This window comes from Pseudorca crassidens, chromosome 4 (genome assembly GCF_039906515.1).
Source record: "Pseudorca crassidens isolate mPseCra1 chromosome 4, mPseCra1.hap1, whole genome shotgun sequence".
NCBI lineage: Eukaryota > Metazoa > Chordata > Mammalia > Artiodactyla > Delphinidae > Pseudorca > Pseudorca crassidens.
This window is the reverse complement of record NC_090299.1, coordinates 140,424,496-140,435,423: the sequence shown is the minus strand read 5'-3', so window position 1 is coordinate 140,435,423 and position 10,928 is coordinate 140,424,496. Positions and strand designations below refer to the sequence as shown.

The window sequence follows — 10,928 nt, the reverse complement described above, 5'->3', positions numbered from 1 at the left end:
AAAAGGGAGGAAAACTGAATATGTAGGTTAGAAAATGAGAAAATGAAAAATGACTCAAGTGAAACTGCCCTTCTCCATCTGGCTTTTCCTAAAGAGTTCTGAAGAGGAACTGAGAATAGATTTTTTTTTCTTCCTTTACTGGTAAAGATGCATTTTTCAAAGATCAAAGAGAGAATCAAAGAAGTCCCTAAGACTATTTTATTTTAACCATCATTAGTATGTAATAGTACCAGAGTCACCTTGGCAAGCCATATGCTAGAAAATCATATATGCAAAGTCATATTCCCTTTTAAGACAAAGATTTTTGAATATTCCCTCCATTTCAATAGTTATCATTGGTACTAGATGTTATCAATTTAAATTAAGCTTTCTCCCATTCTGATTTGAATAAATGATTGAACAAACATGCAAACAAGAATAGACAAATTTTCAATGCAGAAAAATTCTGAATAATTTCTATAGATACTCTACCCTCAAGTAGGTGGAGCATAACTCCCAATTCCTTAAATGTAGGCTATGCATAGTGACTTCCTTTCAAAGAGTACAGAATTAAAATAGGGAAGCATAGTAACTTTACAGTGGAGAAAGCTGACAAATACTAACTAAGTCACGTGATTAAGGTCAACATTAACAATGATTGATCATGTTGATAGTATTTACCCTTCATAAAACATGATGGAAATGGCACTTTAACTCTGTGGTCTTCTTCCCAAAACTTGTAACACTAGTCTGATCGTGAGGAAAACATTAAATTCCTGTTGAGGAATATTATGCAAAATGCCTGGTTAGTACTACTCAAACCTATCAGGGTCCTCCGAAACAAGGAATATTTGAGAACAGCCAAGAGGTGAATACAGAGACAGGATGACTATTAACATAATATCCTGGATGGGATCCTGGAACAGAAAAATGACATTAGATAAAAAATAAGGGAATAGTAATAAAGTACGAACATGAATTAATAATAATAATAATGTTTCAATACCGATTCACTAATTGTGAGCATACTAACATAAGATACTAAGATATATATTAATAGATCAGTATTGATTCATTAATTGTGTACCATATTAATGGAAAATGTTTGAATGGGGGAAATTGGGTGTGAGTTATGTAGGAACTCTCTATACTATCTTCAGATTTTTCTATAAGTCTAACACTGTTCTAAACTATGAAGTATATAAATATAACCAAAAAATTTCAGAATAATATAAAAAATAGATTTCTACATTTAAGAAATCAACTATTTTATAGAACTTTAAATCCAAAAATTTATTTAAGTGTTTATTCATTAATCTAGTATTGAATTAATTTGCTCCCAAATTTGAGGATATTAAATAGTTTTTGATATTAAAGTGTTAATTAAAGCTTTATATGTCAATAAATTAACACTTATTAATGCCCAACTTGCTTGCTTATAGTCTGTCTATTTTTGGAAGGAATTAAGTTAATTTTGCATATAATGGTAAGTAAATATGACCTTTGGTATAGGTGGTTGATTTAAACTAATATGACTTTAAATAAACAAAAATATTAAACATTCAAAATATTTAAACATATTTATTATACAAAGTAACATGTTTATTATACAAAGTAACATGTTACTTTTCAGTCTAAGTATCAATAGTGTGTTCCATTATTAAATGCAAGTTTATTTATCTTAAATACTCTGGCCAGTTAATTCCATCATATAGTATCTATGCTGCCACATTGATAAATACCTCAAGGTGTACAATCATAGCTCCTGTGTGTTCAGATGATGAATTTGCTAAATGCGATATTTCATTTTTATAGGAATTTTATATTGATAATATGTAGTATGAAACTTTTAAAACTAAATTATCAGATTTTGAAAATACTCTTAGTGAAAATGGAAATGAAACTAACTTATGTTCAAAAAAGTGCTGAATAAATTAGAGTCCAAAAAACTGAGTAGCACAACTACTGACAGGCAGTTTATCAATGATCGGATCATGAACACAGAAGAGCATTAAACATTGGAACATTAGAAAAAATTGAAAAAAATAATTATAGGTAATTTATCAAATATTCTGTGGAATTATTTTTCATTTCTATGTGAAAGGTAAAATTCAAATTCCAGATTTTGGGTCAAAATAGATTATTTCTTTTTGTACACATCTCTTGATAAAGAACAGAATCTGAATTGCAGCATCTTATTTACAGTCATGATCTGGGATGAGAGCAGAGTAGCCTGACATTTACAATACTTTAGTGGCAATTATAGCACAGTAAATATATCAATTTAATTAAATTCCTATAGTGATTCATGACATAAAATATCAAAATAAGTTAACTTACACAGAAACAGACAAAAGATCAATGCATTGGCAGTGGTATAATGAATTAAATTAAAGTATGACTACCATCTACTTAAAGGATTGTGTGCATAAGTAGATTTTTTTGTAAAGCAGTCTCTTAGAAAGATGTCCTTTAGGGAAGTTAGAAAAGATAGATCCCAGAAGGTTCCAAAGATTCCTAAAGTCAGCCTTAAGACAGTATCTAAATTATTTTGTATCTTACTGTTAAGGAGGAGTCCAAGAACTATGCTTGCATTAAATAAATGTAAATGGAATTCTTTCTTACACCTTACTAAGTAAAATATGAATTTTGCATTTTCAAATGTGATTTGTCACTAATTTTACAGTGATTTTAGATAAACTAAGTATCACTGAAATCCTTATGACAATATAAAAGTTACATGTAAAATCAAGAACCCATGTGTCAAAGAGAAAATGTGAAAATGTGAAACTGGTGGGTGAGTTGATCAGGTTCTCTAATCTTCTCCCAGTAGTGAGATCTAAGTAAAATCTGAGAGCTGAGTATGATCATGAAGTTCTATAGCAATTGAAAAGAAGGCTGATGGCCTTCCTACTAACAAAGACAGTAGGATCTTCAGTAATTTAAAAAAAAAAAAAAAAAGAAGGAAAGGAAATGTCGTTCATTTAATATTCCAAGCTGATAAAGTGGTTCTTACTGGTTACAATAAATGTGCTAGAGAATAATAATTGGTGCTTTTTTGTATCACTGCTTTATAAATAATCTTGTGATTTTGTAATTTTTACCTTGTACCTCTGAACATCTTCATCTAAAAAGAAGAAAGAGTTGAATTAGATGTTTACTAAGATATCTTCTAATTCAAACATTTTACAGTTTTATGGTGGAGACATGGTACCTAGCTAACTTTCTGTGCTAGTAATTATAGTTTAGTTACTGCTGGAGTAATTATTAACTTATAAATAAAAAAGTATTTTGCTTCACTGAATCAAGCAAAATAAGGTATTGTGTATGTGTATGCAAATAAGAGTGTGAATTAATTCTGAAATATTCCCGCCAGTTAAAAAATATCAGTAGCTTTGTATGGACATGTGCTCTAGAAATATGATTACCAAATATTCCAAGAAAATTTGAGTTGCCACCCTCGCCTTCAATAGTAATCTACTATCTTGGAAAACTCCGTTGATAATGCTAATGGAAAATCACTTATACTAGGAAAAGAGAACAAATAAACAGATAAAATAGAGTCCTATTTCTCTAACAGTACTGCTGAGTCATTCTCAGTTAAAATTAGGTCCAATTATGAGTAACAGGAAATCTCAAATTATAGCTGCTTACTCAAGATAGAAATTTGTAGATAGAAATTTGTTTCACTCTCAAAAAAGTATTGGCAGACTATGACGAATATGGTGACTCTGGTCTCCTTAGGGACCCAAGCTCCCTTAGGGACCCAAGCTCCTTCTGTGCTCTACCATCTTTAACATGTGGCTTTTACCTTGCTGTGCAAGATATCTGTTCTAGTTCTAGATATTGCATCCAAATTCCAGTCTTCACAGAAGTTTTGTTACCATTTTCCTTACATTTCCCTGGTCACACCTAACTGCAAAAAAAGCTGGAAAATATAGTTTTGGCAACCCATTTGCCCAGCTTTAGTTCATGGGGTCTATTACGAGAAGAAAGTGAGAACAGATATTGGGAGACAACTGGTAGCCTCTACCACTAGTCAACCCTTTAGCAAAACGTTCCTGCGTGGGTGCAAGGACTGTTTGAAAGGATTTACATTCTCTACACTTAGGTTCATTGTTGGGAAGGAAGAAATTCCCACACATTCTTATTCACCAGAGGCGGCATATGCAAAAGTGGAACAAAAGACTGAGAAACATGAGGAAAAACCAAGAGGAATGAATATAATTGCTCTAGTCAGGAAGCTTGTGGTTTCAGTATGTAAGCATGGACCAAGGCATTGATGTTGCAAACACTATGAGGATAATTGCATCTCTTGTTGCATTAAAGTTTTCATATGAATGTTTAGCATGGGATACTTGATCCAGTGCTGCCTCTGGATTCCCTCTGCATTTAGGCATCTGTTTACACAGCCATTCCGGCTACTTTCTCTCTTCTACAATAAAGAAAACTTCCAGCTCAGAGCTTTTCTGGGCTCTTTTGTTAGTATATACAAGGGTACTAGTTGCTTCTTGCTCTGGGTCAGAAATCTGGATGATGAACTGCATGCCATTATAGCTGGATTTTTGGTGGGAATATCAATGATGTTTTATAAAAGCACAATTTCCATGTATTTAGCTTCCAAATTGGTAGAGACAATGTATTTCAAAGGCATTGAAGCAGGAAAGGTTCCCTATTTTCACCATGCAGACACTATCATCTATTCCATCTCTACAGCAATTTGCTTCCAGGCAGCTGTCATGGAAGTTCATACCTTGAGACAATCTTACTGGAAGTTCCTTTTAAGGCTCACCAAGGGCAGATTTGCCGTCATGAACCGAAAAGTCCTTGATGTTTTTGGTACTGGTGCATCTAAACACTTTCAGGACTTCATCCCTAGGTTAGATCCAAGATACACAACTGTAACACCAGAATTGCCCATCGAGTTTCCTTGAAGATGACTGTAACTTGTTAATGTGACTTAATGTTTCATTATTTTTTCCTAGACAGTTAATTATGTTGAACACAAAGAAGGGGGCCTGAGCTTGAACGTCAGTGTTATTTCAATGAGAGATGCTCTTTTTGTTGTTTGTTTTTCTTACCAATCAGAAATACAGAAGCTTTTTAGGAAAGTGTTGCTTAATAATTAAGCTCGCTCTATAGCCAGAATCTCATTCTGGATCACTGTAATGGTTGACATTATGATATATTATAGATTCAATTATGTCCACAAGCAATCTTAAATACTTTATGTAGAAATGTAGTAACAAATAAGAGTATACTCAAAATTACTCTAAAAGATGTTTTACTTCATTCCAATATAATTCTTGGTTAAAACTAAGAATATTTCTACATTTTAGGATACAAAGGATCACAGATACATGGATTTGGTCTGTTTTTTTTTTTTTAACTTCTGAATTGGTAACTATACTAGTGAAATGTTATAGGTATGGAGTAACTCTTCACAGACAATGCTGCTTTATTTAGTATAGAGCAAATTAATTGGAGAAAGTGGCCATTCTTACTTCAGGATGCAAAGACGGGTCATGCTGTTTGGATAAATGCTGTAGTATCCGTGCTCTTTTTCCACTGATACCTTCATCTCTCTCCATGATCAACTGGGTTCTTTGGCAGCCCAGTGAACCTATGTATTAGTGGCAGGTTAAGAACAAATGCAAATTGACATATCTGTTAAAGTTGAAACGTATTTTTTAATCTTTTACAGAAGCATTACACTTGAATATTCAAATGAAGTTACTTTTAAACCCCCTGTAGGTTTATTATGTTTGTTTTCATTTACAAGGACTGAATTCTTCATAGCTAAGTTTGTATGCTGTTGTCAATTTAGAAGGGATCAAATTCTATGGAACAAAAGTAGTTTGGGCAAGTTAGGCAGTTTGTTCCTCAGCTGTTTCGCCTATAGGGATGTTTGACAACTAAAAACATTCTAAAAATCCAGTGGTTGTTTAAAAGTCCATTTTATGACTAATTGGATGCAGGTTCTCTAGCTTCTTTTCACAAAATCATTGTCATCACTTTTACTCCTGTTAGAGCAAAGAAGTGACAAAATGTAGTCACTGCTGATTATGAGTTAGTTCAGGACAGCTTTGATTGAAATATGATCACACTTTAGAGTTTTTCAGGGACAAGTTATTCTTTTCTAAGTTAATGCAAGGCTTAAGTTGTTGTGATATGTTACATTACAATTAATGTAACATATAGGGATAATGGTATTTTTTTTAAATATAATTTTGTTGCTGAAAAGTTTTAGGCTGCTGTAAATTAATTATGCAGTAGAACTTGTGTAGCAATAAGAATTATAACCCAGACTTTTTAAATGCTTAATCCTCTGTATTCAATTTCACCATGTATACTTCGGTTTACATGTAATTCTAACCTTGGTTGTTATGGCAGATTGAAACCAAACAAAAAAGACAGTATCAGAGAGAGCCAGTTTAATTAGGCCAAAATTTTGCATTGTGATTACCTTTTTAGGATTGACTTGTCTATTAGGCAATACAGTTAAAGGATCCTTTTGGCTTCAGACTTCCAAATTGATTAATAAATTCAGTTTTAAGTTTTTATTCACTGGAATCAAAATGATTAGTACTGTTTACTTTTAAAAATGAAGTATTATAGCAGTGAAGAAAGCACTGCTACTTGCATCTCATTTTCTCTATTCAGAAATTATGTTTATAATATTTTTCCTGTCAAACAGAAAACTTTTTAATCCATAAGTTATTGTTTTCATTCAGATTAAAAGACTATGAAATTGAAAGACAGATTCTACTGAGATATGATGAGATTGTTTAGTGAAATTTTACTGGTCAAAAGGTACATTCCTATGATTTATTTTTTTTTAATAGAAGCTATAGTCATCTTTTATTTTACAGAAAATATGAAATGAAATAACCATCACGAAGCAGTCATATAATGAATGTATAGCTGGAATGAGCAGTTAACTAGTTTGCAGTGGTGAATAGAGAAGGATAATTTGATTTCATTGGTACAGACTGCAAAGTATTGAGCAAACACAAAGAAACTGTATTCCTGAAGACAATCAAAATGAATGTGTTTCTACCTCTAATTAACCAGATATGGATTGGCAACTTGCATTATAAATAAAGTCAAATAGATGTGTCCATTCCAAAAAAAAAAAAAAAAAAAGTGTACCTGTGTGTGGAATGCACTGACCTCACATTCTAAGTTATCTTCTGAATATAGTTAACCATGGACCAAAAGACAAAACATCTCTCCCAGCACAAATATAGAACCGTGGAGTAGGATCAGGATAACCTCAATAAAAACTTCCATTGAGAAAAGGAAAGAATGTGAACTATCTAGCAATTACTAATTCATTAGTAATTTTATGCACTTATTCAAGGTGATTTTCTATTAGTGGATTTTCAAAGTCAGTGGTTCTCAATTATTATACTTTATACTGAGGAGAGCAGAGCTTTCTAAAATGTAGGATATGTCTATCAATATTTGCTGCTTTAGAGATTAAAACTGACAATTTTCAAAATACTTATTGATTTGTTGATTTAAAATAATAACAAACCTGATGTCAACATAATTTTATGAAAAATAACTATATTTTCCAAAACAGAAAATTAGTGAGAAGAGTGACATCATTTAAATATTTTGAGTCTTTTTAATGTCTGACAATATAAGACAGCTGATTTCTGACATCTGCTTCAGCATTCAATGTATTGTAATGTTGGTGAAGTGGATGAAAGTTTGACTTCACCCAGATAGAAACTTAGAAAAGGGGAATATTTTAGTAACTTTTACAGAAAATTGTAGATGTTCCTTTTTGATGCTACACCAAAACTTGACAAGTGGAAGTTTCTTTTTTTATTTTAAGATTTTTTTTTTTTTTTGATGTGGACCATTTTTTTAAAAGTCTTTATTGAATTTGTTACAACACTGCTTCTGTTTTATGTTTTGGTTGTTTGGCCTCAAGGCATGTGGGATCTCAGCTCCCAGACTAGGGATCGAACCCACACCCCTTGCATTGGAAGGCAAAGTCCCAACCTCTGGACCGCCAGGGAAGTCCCAACAAGTGGAAGTTTCTTAAAGATTAGTTGCAATGTGGAATCTGAAACCAAATTAATTATTCATACTGTAATATTAAAATTTGTGTTTTACCTTTAGAATGACCCTTTTACTCATGCATGGATCATTTTGAAAATATTGGTTCCCTGAGTTATTAAGTTTTCACAAATGTTGACATTTTGTTATAGAATATGAAAAAACATCACATTTGTTAGTATCACCATATAAAAGTCTTTAAGTATGGGGAAGCTGTCAAGTTTTTGGTGATGGGTATAATTTTTCAAAATTCTAATTTTTGCTTGAAAGCTCAGATTCTATTATTGGCAACAAACAGCATCAGTTGTTTTTCTTGAAGTGACAGACTCCCTTTGTTCATTTTAGAAAAAAGTATCTCCCCAGTATTCAAGTCTGAATAACCATAGTTTGTCTGTCAGTCATTCTTTCTAGTAAAAATGATGTTGCATGAGATAAGGAGCTGGTTCAACTAATATAAGAGCTTTTCCCTTAATTCAACCATCATACTTCAGTAGGCAACAGAAGTGCTTAATGTGTACCTAATTTTTCATCATATAAAATATTTTAACAAACGTATACTATTAGTAGATTTTTAATAAAATTAATAATTTTTAGTGCTTCATCAGGATATTATGAGTGAAACTGTGTATGTGTGTGTGTGTGTATGTGTAACTTTGTGTGCATGATGGAGAAAAAATATGACTATTTGCAACATTTGTTGCCACTGCCTTTATTCTGGCTACAGTGACAGCAGTTTTACCAATCATTGCTTTTAAACTGTCAATACAAATGTTTACACAGTGAAAAAGGGCAAGTGATGTCTTAGTATTGTGATGAAAACATTTGGCCTCACAAATCCCCTGAAAATATCTTGAGGACCCTTAGGGAACCTCAAACCACACACTGAGAATCACTGTGTGAAGTTAAAGAGCATGCACATTTAAAATATTTACAGATGCTGCCTGGTTGAACAATTTTCAATTCCACCAAAATTTTTGGTGTGACTGAATTTGACATTCTGACCAATATTTGTATTATTAGAAGTACAAATCTTTGTCTATCTGAAAGATATGAAACAACTCATTGTTACCTTAATTTGTTTCCCTTTTACCATAAGTGAAGGTCAGAATCTTTCCATTTATTTATTGTTCAGTATATTACTGGTGCAGGGATAGATGGGCAGCTCCATGAGACAGAAGAAAGACTTTATAAAGTGACCTAAACTCATTTGGGAATGTAATTTACGATCAAGTTTGGATTTCCTTAATAGGTAATCAGTTTGGAAAGAGGTAGAAACTTTAACAAATGATATTGGGATAACTAACTGGCTGGTTACTTGAAGGAGAGGTTGATCTATAATTAATTTTCATTTTGTATCAAAAATTCTGAATGAATAAAAGATCAAAATGCTCTTAAAATTCAACTCATAAAGTAAAAGACTGGGTAACTTATTTTGTATTTTATGTTTGAAACATCTGACAAAATATAACACAGGAAAACCAGAAAAATTAAAGAAAATAAGTGATATATATGACTATATAAAATTATTTAAATTTTTAAATGGAAAAAGAGCACAGAATAAATCATAAGAATAATAATAAATGAGAAATAAATATATTTAACACATACTATTAAAAACTCGTTCTACTTTTTAATATATTAAGTGCTATTATAAATGTGTAAGAAAAAGAAATAAACAGCCTCTTAGAAAAATAGGAGAGGATATGAATGTAGGATCTTGAGGTAAATCATAAAAACAATTTTATAGCTAATATATAGTCAAATCTTCCAGCTCTCTCATTTATAGATGAGGAAACTTCAGTCTAGAGAGGCATAATAAAAGTTAAATTTCTTTTCTCTCCATTAAATGCTTTAAAAACTAGAAATTATTTTTTCATTTGTTTCTACTATGCAACTTAATTACCCTAATCTGATTTGTTTTAAACTGTGTATAAATTTAAATATATGTCATATAAATCACTCTGTAACTACTCCATGAAAATGCAATAGCATAGAATGACCTTTAGCTATTTGCAACTGATATATTTAAAAAAATAGATTAACATTATTTTTTTCAAAATTGACACCATCTGTTCTTATTACACAGGACTAGATATCGTGGTTAAAGTCTCAGGCTCTCAAGCCCAACTGCTCCAGCTGGAATTCTGGCTTTGTGACATACTGAGTAACCTGAACAATTTCCTGAAACTCTGTATGTCTCAGTTCCTGATTTATGTATCATCCTAGTTTCTAAGGTTATTATAGGATAAACTCATGCTTATAAAGAGCTTATGATAAGGCATGACATACAGTAAATTATCATTTTCATCATCATTTATAGGTGGAGACACTTTTGGTGACCAATAACAGTTTTCTCTGTGTATTGTTGCACTGTGGATTAGAAGCATGTCTTGCTCTGTTACCACCACAGAAATGATCTGCATATAGAATTGATTTCTATACAAAGTCTGTAACCCAGTTATTTTCATAATGTATTAAGTAACACGATGAATGAATCCCAGGTGTATATTGGCAGTAAAGGTTGCAGAAAGGGTTCAGGGTCATTTAGCATAATGGAAATTGAATGAATTTATTATTGTAATCTTTTGTATGAGGAAGAACTTACAGAACCTAGTTCCAAAGTTCATAGGAGTGAAGAGAGAGACTAAATGACACAAACAGGGGATACAAATCAGCTGATTTCAAATTCGGATTGTATCTACATGCCCTCTTGTTTGTCCCAATTATACTTCTCATTGTGAGGCTACTATCAACTTGACCCTGATATTCCTTGTTCTTTGAAAACTCTTCTGGAAACACTACAAAGGCTGAAGGGATTTATCATAAGCCTAGATATGCAGTATTCTAATGTAGCCTGGAAACTAAATTGAGCTGGA

The 10,928-nt window shown here is 32.0% G+C and overlaps 1 pseudogene; it reads left to right on the top strand.

Moving 5' to 3' along the window:
* Positions 1-777: 777 nt before the first annotated feature.
* LOC137223055 (transmembrane protein 135 pseudogene) lies at positions 778-5,148 on the top strand (annotated as a pseudogene).
* The last annotated feature ends 5,780 nt before the right edge of the window (positions 5,149-10,928 follow it).